Genomic DNA, 15751 nt, shown 5'->3' on the forward strand with positions numbered 1-15751 from the left:
ACCACCTGATTTGATGAATGATCGAGTTAGGTTTGCACTACCATTAGTTTCATTTTTCAAAAAGGCTGTTCAAAATCAGCGATTTAGTTGGTGATACAGCCAAGACTAGCTCTACAACCTGAGACTCCCAGTTTTAACTCTCCATTAATACCTTATTACGTCTCTTTGGCAGGGAGAAACAAGACCTCACTCACACATGGCATTGGTGTCCCCAAAACTGAAAGGTACACAGTCCCTGGGCTGTGGATACTCCATCCTCCAGCCTGGAACATACATGTCCTCTGGCTTCCCACAGCCTGAGCGCAGCCTTCCTGGATTTCTATAGGACACCTCACTAGACACAGGCTTCTATTGTTAACATGTCCCCAGGTAACATGTTAACATGCCCCCAGAGCAATCCAATGCCCTTGAATTGCCCACAATTCTACCTATATCATTGCACTCAAATTTCCAACCTGGCTTACTCACTGTTTTTCTGAGGAAGGGGAATAGAGGATTGCTGTAAGAGCAATTTCACACTTCATTCTAAAAACCTGTCCTTCTCTTCAGTACAGGATATATCAAAGAATATAATTATAGACTATACATCTTATTATGAGAAACAGTTGCTTTCGGTTTTAAGAGGTTTTGATTTGCTTTTATTCCACTGTTCCTTACAATTTGATTTTTTGGTAGTATTTCTTTATTAAGGGGACATTGGCTTACAACAGTGTGTATGATTAAGAGAGACAGGTTCACACGTCTTCAGATTTGTTACCACATTTTCCTTGGTCCCTGCTATGTATAAGAACTTGGTCTGGCTTAAATATCTTCCTGGTATAGTTTTTACTTGCTTGTATAGTAAATAATTTCATTTTGCTTGTATGACAAGCTAGTTACTTCCTATTAGTTAACTTTCTTGATCACGAAATGTCTTATTAATCAAAACATGCTTTTCTCACAGCAAGCTGTCTCAAGTACTATAGTGCACAGGCCAAGAAAATAGAGACCTGTTTTAGATTTCTGTCTGTGCAATTTACTAGGGTATCAACATACCTTCCTTGTTTTCTTCTCATTATAAATATAAAACAGAGGTGTCACTGTAAACAATTCAGAGCACCTACATTCAACTGTTTTTTTACATATACACTAAAGTATTCTATTTTCATCTTCTTTAAAAAACAAAATTGGTTTTCATATTGTTCTCCCACATTTTTTCTCCCATATATTTAACAATGTCTTGGAAATATTACATCTTAGAAAGATATTTCTGTTTTAGTGTGTGAAGATTTTCTTTTGTTTGAACTGATGCACCATATGATATACCATAATATGATCAGTTAATTCCATATTCAAGGACAATTGGATTGCTCCCTATCTTTTTTTCAATGACTATTTTTATACATGTCTTACACCTGTTTCTGGAGGATAAATTCTTATAAGGAGAAATTGTAAGACAAGATTTTTTATTACACCACTTTATATTTCCACCAACAGTATGCCTGTTCCTCTATACCTCACTAATATTGGATATTATCTCTTCTTCTTTCATCTTGGCGCTATGTCTAACTCTTATTATAATTAACAATGTAAGGATAACAAAAGATTCTTCTATTCCTTTACAGGTGGATTGAAAAGGAAATTCCCTAAGTGGTAAATAGGAGATTAAGTTTGCCCAGGAGTAATTAGCATTTATATAGCATCTCATTCTCCAAACTAATTTACATTAACATACACAAGTAGAAATTTGACATTGGGGAGAATATCACATGAAATTTCTGGAAGCTGTCAGCTTGTGCTCTGCTGTTGTTGACCTGGCTTGGTGGTCTTCCTTAAAATAGATCAAAATTTTGATGTTTAAGAATCACTTGACAGGCCTTGGGAAAATGGAGATTATGACCCCTCCTCTGGCCTGTACCCCAGTTCTAGTATGTATAAATAAAGAAATCAAAGAAAAAAAAGAATAAACCCCACTTGATCATGGTGTATGTTCCTTTTAATGCACAGTTGAATTTGGCTTGCTAGTATTTTGAATGTATATTCTTCCCTATATTGGCCTGTAATTTTCTTTTCTTGAGGTATCATTGTCTAGTTTTGCTATGAGTGTAATGATAGTCTCATAAAATGAGTTTGGAGATATTCTTTCCTCTTCTAATTTTTGGAAGTTTAAGAAGCATTGGTATTAATTCTTCCTTGAATGTTTTGTAGAATCCAGAAGTGAGTCATCTGGTCATGGATTTTTCTCTGTTCAGAAGTCAGACAAGATACTTGGTATGATTTTAATCATAACTTGATTAAGACTTGTGTTGTGGCATAATATATGACCTATTCTGGAGAATGGTCCATGTGCATTTGAGAAGGATGTGTGTTCTGTTGGTGTTGAATAGAATGTCTTGGACAAGATAGGCAAATAAAGGCACTGGGTATTTGGGGGGCCTAAGAACTTAGACAAGAATGTAATGGTTACTAAATAAAATCAAGCCCATTGAAATTTTTCTTCCCTGCTACTAAATACTCATAGTTGTATATCATTTTCTCCATTTCATTTTATCAGATTGGTCTTAAGGCAATGTCCTTGGAAAGTATGATAGTAAACTGCAGCACAAGCACCTTACATTTTGTCTAACACACAGCCTACTTCTATCTGGTTTTGCAATCCCTGCTTAGCATATTAGTGGGTGGTAACAACGAGGAGATAGGACACCTCCTGAGAGCATTATACAGAAGGAGGTGAAAAGGGCAAAGGGGCAAGAAGTTGCTAGAAAATCATTCTATTTTCCCCCAAATTTACCTTGTTCAGATTTTCTGGGATAAATGGTACTATGAGCTAAGATAAAGCATATTATAATATTCAAATTACCTGTTCTCAAAGGAGCTTAGTATCTAGAAATAAAAATAAGATAAACAAGTAGTTATAAGAAATTTTCCAGCAGCAGCATACATCAGGAAGAGGAACATAGTAATAAGAAATGGTTTTTGAATCACCTCTCACAGTTTTAAGTAACTTGTCCTTTATTGTCTTTCCTTATACTATTATTAGCATAATTGCAATATTGCCCAGATCTAACCATAACACACACCTCAGCTGAATGCTCTCTTTACTTTGTGATCTTAGACAAGTCATTAAGTCTCTATGATTCCTAGTTCCCTCAGCTATAAAATCTGAGTGGTAATTTCTGTTTCTTAGGATGGTTGTTTGGGATTCACTTCTTTCTCTAAAAAAAAAAAAAAAATTAAATGCTAGATGGGATCAGAATATGCCACTCCAAAATATGCCACATTGGCTTAAGGTGCATTTTAACTGAAGACAATTGACTACAGATGAGGAAAAAAGCCTTCTCAGCAATTCCTTTGAGTAAAAGCAGAAAAGAAACTTTGGAGAAATGAGGACTGCCATCAATCATCTCTTCGGGAGAGCTTATTGGTATTAAGAATTTGGGAAAGTGAGCACCAAGATGAATCTGTACAATTTGGACTAAAATAAATAATTCTATCTTCGTTAGTTTTACCATATGTAAAAGCATTCCCACAATTTACCATTCTTAGAAACACAAATTTCCCCTTTCCTTTGTCCACTCACTTCTCCACAAGCTTTTGCCTTTTCTTAAAATAGTTCATGAGCTTCCAAGTCTTGCCATTTCCTTGGATTTTTAATTCTTTTGTATTGAGCCCTCCTGCACATAAACTTTGTATGTATTTTCTCCTATTAATCTATCTTTAGTAAGTTTAATTCACAAGCCCCAGTTACTTAACCCAAGAGAAGAGAAAAGTTTTTTTCTTTCTCTTCTCATCTGCAATGACAATACTACAACTGAATGTCAGACACCTGTAGAGATTCAGGACACAGAATGATTCAGGTGATATTTCCTTCCATTCATTCAGGAAAGGATAGGTTAAATACAGGATTACTGAAGTGAATCTTGAAAAAAGACTAAGAATTCAGTGAACAGAAAGTGAGGGCTGGGATAGAGTACCATCCCATGTGGAGGGCCTTGCTAGAACAAAGACTGAGGTAAGAAACATTAAATAAACTAATACTGGTTGTATAGCAAAGATAATATTTACACCTCAACAACTCTTCCTCCAGTTTTTCTGTGATTTTATTAGAAAACCCTAGAAATCTGTCACAAATAGCGAGAAAGTATGTAAAGGAAGGCAAGAATTCTCAATCCCTAGGACATGACTCTGGGGGTGAATTAATAGGTCTGAGAGCAGATGGTGCCCACCACATAGAAATTTCCCAGGGGAAATGAGGCCCAGCTTTGGCACTGTTGCATCTATATTTAGTAGCCTGAGGATTGCCTCATTCAAGTCTCAGTGAGCATTTTAAGGAACCTTGTTTTATTGCTCACAGGAGAGAAATAGCAAATGAAGAATTCTCTCATAATTAAAGCCCTGCTTTCCACCAGACACTGATGTGCCCCATTACATACTTTCAATTTCTCTGCATTTTTACCCTGGCTCTGCATCTAATGGTCCTTTTTATATATTGTGTTGTTTTTTTTTTTTTAAGGCACACTCTGTGGATCACTTAATTCTGTTCCAAACACTTTCTCTGTCATGCCAACAACTCCAATTTTTTCTATTAGATTTCTCTTACCTCTTTTTTGTCAATACTCATTAAAAGATTTCAAAACAATGTGAAAAGATTCCTTTGAATGCATAGGGAAGTATTTCCTTCCCCAGTGAAAAAACGTGGCAATCATTGATGGTCACCTCTGTGAACAAACAATTCAGATGGTGTGTTGGTTTTGAAACTTTTTAAACGCAAAATATACTGAAGTACAAAGATTAAACCCTTCATTCTTTGTATGGCATCTACATTGTTACAATTTTTCCACATTGTGTCTGATACAATATATTTTCAACATATGATGTGGAAGGAAAGAGCAAGGGGATGGGGAAGGAATTATGAGACAAAGTATCTAATTGCATGTCCGAAGTCTTTCAGTCTTTTTTCACATTTCAAAATCAACTTTTTTTTAAAAATTATTCTGAAAAAAAAATTATTCTAAGGTTTAAAAAAAGTGAAAAATCCTTCATTCTATATCCCCATCTTGGCTATTCATAATGCACAGAGTACAAAAGACATTGGTTTGATTTTGGTTTTCCCAGTATATTATTTGGAATCCTTTTACTATACTCTATTACACCTTCACATCATCTGCTCACATCCTACAATGTCCTTAAAGCACACTTTGGCAAATTCAGCTTCATCTCAACCAGATATGATTCAAAGACTGCTAATCTGAATTGTTCCCATGCAGAGTATCAGAAACCATTGTTATCAACCATACATATACCTCTGAGACTACACCAGAGAATCCTGATTAAAATGCTTGTTCATGTGAAGCCAAAACATGATTCTATTAGCCTACATATTGTGCATTCTACACATACTCTGAGCCTGTGTTGGGAAGATGTCATTGAGTTTCAGTGGTTTTACAGCTAAAGTGATAAGAGGCAGTATGACTGTAATCACTGGGTGGATAATGGTCCATTCTGGAGATCATTACAATGAGTCAAATGATTGAGAGACACATTTATTTGTGTGTCTTTGGATACTAGCATTCATTTCCATTCTGTGTCATTAACACAGCAAAACAAAGCATTGATTACCCTCTTCAAATTCTGGTGGAGATGGTCATGTTTAATAAGGGGGAAAGCAAGTGATTATTGAGTACAGTTTGCAGATGACAATCAGCCTATGATAAATGCAATCCACCCCTGTTCTGTATGAAAAAGAATGGAAAGTACAACTATGGCATCTCTCATACCACCAAGAAGAAGGCAATGTGACTTCTCACGCAGACAGATTTTTCAATTTTTGTCAGCAGATGGATACTCTACCATTAACTGCAGTGTGGGGGTGCACTGACATCTAGTGGACAGTCAAGTCATTGATATTTGGGGCACAAAATACACCATAGGAAATAGTAAACTACATAATATCAATAATATTTGAGAAAACTCAGTTCAAATAAAATTTTAAGCATAAAAATAGATGTTTGTTTTTCTCATGGGTGAAGCCAGTTAGTTAAATTCATATTTAAGTTAATACATTTTGAAGACATTTCCCTGTTAAAAATGCCACCACACTGTCTTATAAAACATAATGCATAATTATGCATAACATCTGCATAATTAGATGCCAACCATAATTAACAAGTTTATATGTAGTTTTTATGTTTACATAATACCAGAGACACCCTAAAGATGGCATGGAATGCTGTCCATTTCACATGATTTTGTCTAATTATCAAAGACATGTGAATTAATACACTTGAGCCACCTACCAGGAAAGAATTTGAGAATTTTACAAGTTTGATCAAAAAAGTTGCAAAACTGGGCCTCCCTGGTGGTGCAGGTGGTTGAGCGCCACACTGTTAAGCTGTCTGCCACACTGTTAAGCGTGGGTTCGATCCCCGCCGACTGGAGAGAATCCAATATGGCAAAGCAGACCTCTCCTGTCTCATCCGCTGCTCCCCTCAGCACTGTATTTCTTTAGTTCTGTTCCCCGCTCTATCTGGTGAATCCTCTTACCCTGCCACACATCTGGCCTGTACCCCAATTCTTGTATAAAAATAAATAAATCTTTAAAAAAAAGTTGCAAAACTGAGTCATATGCATTGCAAGAAGGTGGCATTTCAAGTTGAAAGAGAAAGTTTGTGTGCCTAGGTTTCTACGCATTGCTGACCAATTGAATCTGTGAAATAGATCTTTTTATCTTGTTTATTGAATGAGATGTTGTAGGAAGTAATTAGTGTGAAATGGGGTAAGAAAAATAGACAACATCTGTCTCTCCAACTCTCAGATTGTGAACTAACTGAGAAAGAGAGTAAACCACTAAATCAGACAAAGATTTAAAAATACAAGTTGTACACTTGGTAAAGCCAATTGGAGAATGTTGCTCATCCCATAGTCAGCATAGATCTTTTTAATATTGTCTTTTCTTTGTGGATTGAATATATGCTGATATATTGACAGTGCTTCTAACCAGTCCTTACAGTTTCTATTTTTTCCCGATATATCAATTGCTAACAATTTCCTGTACTTTATTTTATTTATACTTTTAAGAAAACAATGATCCAAAAACTCAGAAATAGGGTTAAAAATGATGTGGCACGACTTTCAATGTCATACTAAAATTTTGTATAATGGGATAACACAAAAAAAATTTAATTTTCTAAGAAAACATACCTGTATTTGACTTACAACTTATTATTTGAATAGACCTCCACCACCATGAAGTTATATGGTATTTGGTAGATACCTATACTGAGAAATTAAATATACAAATGGATAGTGGTCAAACCATATATAAAAATAGAACTCTGACCCATGACCAGTAGGAACCAGCCCAGGAAACCAACTCCTTGTCTATAGTAAATAGCTCAGGAAGTCAGACAGCTATCTCCAGTAACAATCCAGGAAGCCAAACAACTTTTGTAAAAAGACAGCCAAAAATAGCTAAGGTTGAATCGATAACTGACATGTTCTTTAATTTTTATCCCTAATTCCATCTTAGGATAGATCAAAGAAAGCCATACAAATACCTCCAATCAATGGCATATGATGCCCTGTTTCGAGTTATTAGAGCTACGACTTCCTTGTATCAATAGCCCTACCAGTCAGGACTGAAGCCCTTAAGCCCTTTTTTTATTGCTATGAATTTTTCCTACTCTTATGCTTGCCTTTGAGACTCTTTTAAAAGGCAAGTGATCTGGCCTTCTGGGTGGCACAGGGGTTAAGTCTCAGTGCTTTCAAGCTATTGTCAGTCACTGTGGATTGAGTTCCATTCCTCGCCAGGGAGCTAACCCACATGGCGCAGCAGACCTCTCCTATCTCGCTGACTGCTCCCCTCAGCAGTGTATTTCAGTAAATCTGCCTGTTCTGCTCCCCATTGTGTCTCCAGTGAATCCTCTCACTCCCTCCACCAGCACCTCTGGCCTGCACCCCAGTTGTTGTATGCATAAATAAATAAATCTTTAAAAAAAAATGTAAGTGATGTCGACTGACTCCCTTGCTACAGCAAACTCTGAATAAAAACATTTGCTTGTTTGATTGTTCTTCATCTACTTCTATGGCCCAGTAGATAGGAAAATATCAAAGGTTAATGTCATACTGGCTTGTAGAACATTTCCCAGGTTTGTATATTGCCTAGCAACCTTATTTTAACAACTTTTTGCTAATGTCTAGAAATAACTGTTCCTTTTATGTTCATGGAACCAGTATTACTATCCCACTTGTACCTAATTACTGAGTTGACTAAATAGTTGACATTTATTCATCCTATATTTGTATGGGAATTATGTTTTTAACATTTTGAAAATTATACATTGACAACAGAAAAGAAACAGAATGCCTAAAAACATCTAAGGAGAAATTTAAATCCATAGTTTGTTAAAAGAAGAAACTAGATACTTATTAGATCTATAGGATGTTTTCAATTATTATAATATTGTAAAATAATTATTGTATTTGTTGACAGAATTTACCAAATTTCCTGACTATGAACTATTTGGAGTTACACAGCTGTGAGTGACTCAGCATGAAAGTTATATTAGTCAGTTTTTGGCATTTAACAACCTTCCCCCTCCCCCAAATCCTAGAGTCAACATTTATCTCACTCAAAGGCATGCAAGTCAGCTGAGGGGACTCTGCTTTAGATGTAGGTAGGGTTCAGTTCTTCAGATCTGCTCTACCGTTGGACTATTTATCTAAAACAAATTCTCCCCATGGTGATGACAAAAAGATCAATAGAACAAACTAAACCATGCAAGCAAACTTCAGCTCATATCAAGCTTGCTAGAATTCCACTGGCTAAAGCAAATTGGGGTCAGTTGAGCCCCAAATTGAGGGTGGGGAGGAAGGGACGTATACTCCATATATAGTGCAAAGTCACACGTCAAAGGCTGTGGATGCATAAACCTCCAAAAGGGAAGATGTGATTTAATGTAACCTATAGCAAAAGCTAAACAACAGAGGAAGAAAAGACTGTGGACCAATTTCAGAAAACATGGAAAATGGCAAGTAACTCAGTTCCTAGGGTGAAGGATATAAAGCTGATGTAATCGCAAATCTTGAAGATATTTGAGATATTCGAGAGTAAAAGTCACAGTTTCAGAAGCATTTGCAGGTAAGTCTGAATCAGCTTTAAAGCTCTGACAGCCTCTGTAATGCAAATTTAATAGACCTAATGTGAGGCGTTTGCCCTGTTGCTGCACTCTAGTTCCCACAGACAAACTGAGCTGGAAATAAACCAGGCCCTGCAAGTAGAGCCCAAATTCTTGGATTAGGGTACAAGTATATTCTAAATAAATGCACAAATAAAATTTCTGAACATCTTATTCTGCAATGTAATTGCAGTATCCATGAAACTACTGAAATTAAATCTAAAGTCTAACTTCATTGTTATATATGTTCATCTCATACTTATCAAGAATTATTATCTATTAAAATATTAAAAGCTCACTGATTGTGACAGATGGCTTTGGATTAGAGTTTATTTTTATATTAATGAATTTATCAAACTTTGAAAATGCACTTATGAAATTAATAAAATAAGTATTTCAACTATCAATAAATTAAGATCAACCACCTTTTGAAGTTTACCCAAATATCAGTGTTCAATTACATAGTGAGCTGGTGAAAAACTTGAGATGTCTAGTAGAAAATGCCTGCTTGCAACCCAAGTTGCTTTTTCAGGCAATATCATATGTGTGAGATTTTTTTCCACAAATTTATGTGGTTTTAGTGCCCTCATTTTCAGTGCTATATTGCATTCCACTGACTGTGCATTCCATTTTTAAAAAATCATTCGTGTATTAAAATAAACTTTTAATAAAGCCAAATTAGTGGTTAGAAGGGAAGGGTGAGAGTGGATGTGTTACCTGATAAAAGGCATCATTTATATAATGAAGGATAGACTTGGGCTTTTAGTGGTGAACTTAATGTAGCATGCACATTTGTTGATTTGTGATGATGCATACCTGAAAAGCATAAGTTAAAATGCAGTATTACTTCAATTAAAATCACAGTCTCATACTGATAGTAAATGTCAGTGATTATTTTATTTTTTAAAGATTTATTTATTTATTTATCTATTTATTTATGCATATAAGAGGTGGGGTGTAGGCCAGAGGTATGGGTGGTGGGGGGTGAGAGGATTCACCAGAGACAGAGTGGGGAACAGAACAGGCAGATCTACTGAAATACACTGCTGAGGGGAGCAGTGGGTAAGATAGGAGAGGTCTGCTGCACCATGTGGGTTAGCTCCCTGGCCTGCAGTGAGTGGCTACTGACAGCTTCACAGTGCTGAGACTTAACACCTTGCACCACCAGGGAAGCCAATCAGTGATTATTTCAGTTTGCCATACCCAGAACATTCTTTTTCCTTCGTTTGTCAGATGACAAACATGTATCCTAATGTAACTCCTGAGCATGACATCCAACATGCATCATGGTTGTAGCTGTAAGTATGCAGAGAGGGTCCACAGGAGTAATCTGCAGCTTCTTCACAACATTCATTCACATAGAGACCAAGACTATTCCAGTAAGAGGAACACTGAAGATGTTCTAGTCTGGGCCAGACTTGCTGCCTCTTCATGCATCTGTGGTTAGTGAATGGGGGATTGAATGGTCTCAGATAGTCTTACATTTTTGGCAGTAGGGTAGCGATTGACTAGGGCAACAAGCAGCCGGACATTGGTCTTTCATCCTCCAAAGGCCATGAGGGGAGGATAACAAAATGACACGGACATTCCCAGAGCCTGTAAGAATGTGAACTGGCCACAGCATAACTTCTTCTACACTTTATTGGCCAAAGCAAAACACAATGCCAGCTCGCTTTCAGGATAACATTCCAACTATCTGTTTGTCTATAACAAATCACCTCAAAACTTAGTAGATTCTTTAATAATTACAATTTATTTGCCTCACAGATGTGCCATTTGAGCAGATCTACCACTTGAACTACTGGGACAATTCATCCCCGCTCCACTAGATGTCAGCTGGGCAACTCGACTAGGGACGGAGGTTCTACTCCAAGATGACTCAATCACATGGCTGCAAATTCTCCCTGTGAGACCTCAGGGGACAGATTAGCTTCCTTACAGTGTGCTGGCTGGGGACCAAGAGCAAGGATACCAATGGACTAGAAATGGCAGTTGCTAGTTTCTTAAGATTTGGCCCAGAAACCAATATAGTACCTTTTCTACCATATTCCTTTCTTAGAGCAGTTACCCAGATTCAAGGGGAGAGGAAATAGTCTTATCTCTCAATAGAAAGAGTGTCAAAGAATGTGGGAAATCTCCATTTTATTATTTCTTTAAATTTTCATTTTCATCAAGGTAACATTGTTTTACAACACCATAAATGATTGACGGGAACAGGGTCTTACCTCCTCTGATGTACGTAACCACAATGCCAATGTACCCATAGTTGTTTACCATAGACCACTGGGTCCACTATTTTTAAAAATTGCCATAAGCAGGCTCTAGGTTCCACCCCTGATGGGAGAAGTGATAAAGGCACCTTGGGAAGGGCATGAGTGGGTACTAGAAGTCAAGAGTTGCAATCATTTTCATAATTAACATGAGCAGGGAGGGGAAGATTTCAGATTCAATATTCCCTCTGTTCCTTTTAACTAAGCTATTATTTTATTTTTCTCAGCCTTATGTTAGCTATAACACATCAAAAGGTAAATTTACAAATGCATCTCTTATATTTTCAATGGCTTGGAGAATTTTATATATAAAGGCTTTCTAAGTGTTTCCCTTTTATTTCAAAATAAATGTTAGTACTTTAGCTCCCTTAGAAAGATGTGAAATCATGTTTTATTGATGGGATAACTATTATCCAACAACAGTGTACGTAATCATCTTATTCCACTTGACAAGATGAACATAGCCATTTTTTTGCACAGAAAAGACAGTGAAGTACTCAATTACAGCTATGTGATCAATGTAAAATCTCATTTGTATGAACAGCGCAGTCATTGATTAGACATGGGGCAGGAAACTTTGTAAGCTGTATCCACCCAGAATTTTCTTTAAGCTATCCTCTCTGCCTTATGGATAACGATTGAAATGACCTAGAGGTCAACCAAACAGAATTACCTGCTGAATTTCCGCAGTCTCATTCACAGAAGGCTCCAATGGACACAACCACTCTTTTGGGGAATAAATTCTAAACTCCATCTATTAATTCTGTTCCCAAGCCCCTGATTTCATTCCCAGGGAGTAACCTGATTTCAGGGAAAAGATTTGACCTCCTAGAAGTCCTAAATGTAAAATACCTACAGCATCCAGAGGATGTTTTAATAAGCCTAGTCCATATGCTCTAAGCAAATATGACTTCCAGGAGGGCATCAAAGTGGTAACAGCTACGATCCATTGAGTCATAGACTGAGACAATGTGAGTCAGTCTCTATACTATGAACTTTTCAAATGCTCTCAGTAAGGACTAGAGTTGGTCATAAGTATAGGAAATCTTGCTTATAACAGCTTTTTAAAAGAGTCTTTTTTGTTTATTTTAATGCACCATGAAGCATAAGGATCTGGCCTCATGATTCAATCAGCTACCTCTGCTGCTTTCTGTTTGGATATTCTTATTTATGGCTTTCATCCACATTTGTCTCCATGATGCTAAACGTTGTCTGTTTTTTCCTAAATTGAAGCCTCTAGGGAGATCTTCCTAGGGGAAGTCTGTCTGAGATTACAGACAGCACAGAAGGAAATCTATAGTTCTAAATGCTTGTGTTGGGGGGAAAGATCAGAAGTTAATTTACTAGACAGGCAAAATAAGAATTTAGAAAACAACAAGGTCAACCCAAAAACTGAGAGGAAGAAGAAAATACCAGAGAAGATCAAAAAACAGGATCAAAAAGTCAAAGGTTAGCTCTTTGAAAAATTATTGAGATGGACAAAGGCCTAGTAACATTCAGCAAGAAGAAAAAGTGAGGTAGGGACAAAAATAAATACTGTTAGGAATGAAAGGATAGACATATAGGCAGATTCAGCAGATTAAAAAGCACAAAACATTGTAAGTCATTTTCATACCAACAAATTTGATAACAGATAAAGTGGATAACTTTCTAGAAATATTCAATTTAACAATATTGATTTGAAAAGAAATAGAGCCTAAACAGTACTCGAGCCATAAAGGAAACAGACTCAGTAATTTAAAACCTTCCCACGGGTAAGATATTTTTTAGGAAGTTTCTATCAAATTTTCAAATATATTCTTCCAAAAATACAAACTCTTGCAGAGAACAAAAGATGAAATATTATCCCTAGTTCATCCTGAGAAGGCAGAACAATTCTCATCCAAAACTTCAGAAAAGAAAATGAAAAAGACCAGCTTGTTGCAATCATTGAATATCTTTATGACCCAAGGGTAGAAAAGAAGCTCTTAAACAAATGGACAAAATCATTAACTATAATAGAAAAGAATGATAAAATCTACATTAAAATTAATACCTATCATTGAAAAAAAAAGCACTGTCAATGTATTCAGGCATCATAAAATAGGAAAAAAGATATTTCAAAATACATGTTTAAGACAAAGCATTGATGTGCAAATATAGAAAAAATCTTCAATGAATAAACAAATGCACAAAAGACAATCATATTTTACACAGAAAAGAATTACAAATAGCAAAGGAAAAAAAGGGTGAGTAACTATGTCATCAATGAGGGAAATATGAATTAAAATCCTATGAAGTTATTTTAAATAGACTAGATAAGCAAAAAAGAACTCTGATTATACTGTACCCCAAAGAGTGAGTCAATTAAAACTTTATGCATTTCATGGGCATGTGGAGGGGGCAAATTGTTAGAGCAACTACACAAGCAATTTGGCTTTTTCCCATAAGTCCAAGAGTTCACTATCCTAAGACATAGTTATTCCTTGCCTAGGAGTACCCTAGAGAAGCTCTTGAACATATATACTAGGATATAGTTTCTAGGATGTTAATAATGGGACTATAGCAAATAAGGAAATAGTTTAAAGTGCTCATCAACAGGAAAATGGATAAATAAATTATGGAATATTCAACTAGTGACTACTTTATAGCATTACCCATTGAATAAGCTATAGCTATAGATAACTATAGTAAGGAATTTTAAAAACATATTATTGAGGGAAAAAGCAAGAACTGAGAAACTAAGATGATACCTTTAGAGACATCTAAAAGCAAGCAAAAAATATACCATAATACCACATCTGAAAGTTCAAGCAAGCTCACCCCAAATGTGAAAACAGCATCTAAAAAAATAAACAAAGGGTTTTATAAGCAAAATTAAAGACAGAGGCTAAGTCTGGGGTGGGAGGTGCTTCCTATGGAAGCACTAACAGGCACACTCAGTGGTGCTGATATTTTAATTCTTGAGTTAGGTTGTGGGTACAACACAGGTGTTTATATATAGGTAGGTCTTATAACTTACATATATGTTATTCTTTTGTGTATATCAAATACTAGATAATATTTTTATTTAAAATGAGAGATAAAAATGATCTGGAAGCTCCCTATTGAACCAGGAAGCTTCTGCAACACTGCTGGCTCCAGATAAACGAATGCTGCATTCCCTGCACCCTCCTCAGTTAAACACATCGAGACAGGTCGGAAAGGATGTCAACAAGCTAATACACAGCATGTTATCATCATGTCTAACATAGTGTTAGAGGTGGTTAAAGACTGTGAAAGAAGGAAAACATAGTTTTTCCAAACAGTATCTGAAAATTATATGATCAATTACATAGAAAACTCAAGAAGCAGAATGTAATGGTTAATTTTATTATGTCAATGTGACAGAGCCATAGGATGCCCAGATAGCTAATAAAATATTTGCTCTGAATGTGCCTGTAAGGGTGGTTCTGGAACAGGTCAGCACATGAATTGGTGGACTAGGTAAAGCAGGTTGTCATCCCCAATGCAGGCGAGCATCATCCAGTTCACTGAGGGTCCACATAGAACGAGAAGGTAGAGGAAAGTTGGACTCTCTCTCTCTGTCTCTACCTGGATGAGCTGCTTTTGGCCTGGGACCTACACCATTGGCATCCCTCATGCTATGGCCCTCATACTTGAACTAATATAACACCACTGACCTTCATGGGTCTTCAGCTTATAGACTGTGGGATTTCTCAACCTTTAGAATCAACCTAGTTAATCCCTTATAATAAATCTCCTTATATGATACATAAATATAATGTTTAAATTATATATGCAATAGCTATAATAAACTACATAATATACATATCTATCCCTATATATCTCAATTTTCCACTAATTCCGTTTCTCTGGAGAACACTAACACAATGCACTACCAAGTTGAAAGAATTTTATAGCACACACCATACATGCCTACCACTTAGATTCCATTATTAATATTCTACTAGAAATGCTTTCTCACATATCTATACATTTATTTATTAACCCATCATAGTTTGGGATGCATTTCAAAGTAAATTGCAAACATCAGTCCATTTCCCCTCTTAATATGTTCACATGTAAAATATTAACTAAAGAACTAAAGTTCAATATTTCTTTTCAGTTTTTTTTCCCCTTGGTGATAAAATGCACCTGAATACATTTCATGCATGTTATGAAATGCAAGATCTTAAATGCACATGTACTATGTTTGACAGTGCATATAAACTTGTGATTCAGGCCTTTACAAGATATAGAACATCCTCCTACTTAGCAAATCCTTGCCCACTATCACAGTCAACCACAGCACTCATTTATTCCTCACCATAGAAAAATTTTGCC

The 15751-nt window shown here is 36.1% G+C and overlaps 1 long non-coding RNA gene across 3 annotated transcripts in view; it reads right to left on the minus strand.

Moving 5' to 3' along the window:
* LOC119252617 (uncharacterized) overlaps positions 1 to 15751 on the minus strand; it is a 98609-nt gene that overhangs the window by 31736 nt on the left and 51122 nt on the right. For 2 of the 3 annotated variants that reach the window (XR_008550977.1, XR_008550976.1), the window contains one exon: positions 9873 to 9971. The exons of the other annotated variant lie outside the window; for it this stretch is intronic. This is a non-coding gene — a long non-coding RNA (uncharacterized LOC119252617). The remainder of the gene's footprint in view (positions 1 to 9872; positions 9972 to 15751) is intronic. 3 annotated transcript variants of the gene reach the window in all.

Source organism: Talpa occidentalis, unplaced genomic scaffold, assembly GCF_014898055.3.
Source record: "Talpa occidentalis isolate TD23 unplaced genomic scaffold, MPIMG_talOcc4v2.1 talOcc4.10, whole genome shotgun sequence".
Classification (NCBI taxonomy): domain Eukaryota; kingdom Metazoa; phylum Chordata; class Mammalia; order Eulipotyphla; family Talpidae; genus Talpa; species Talpa occidentalis.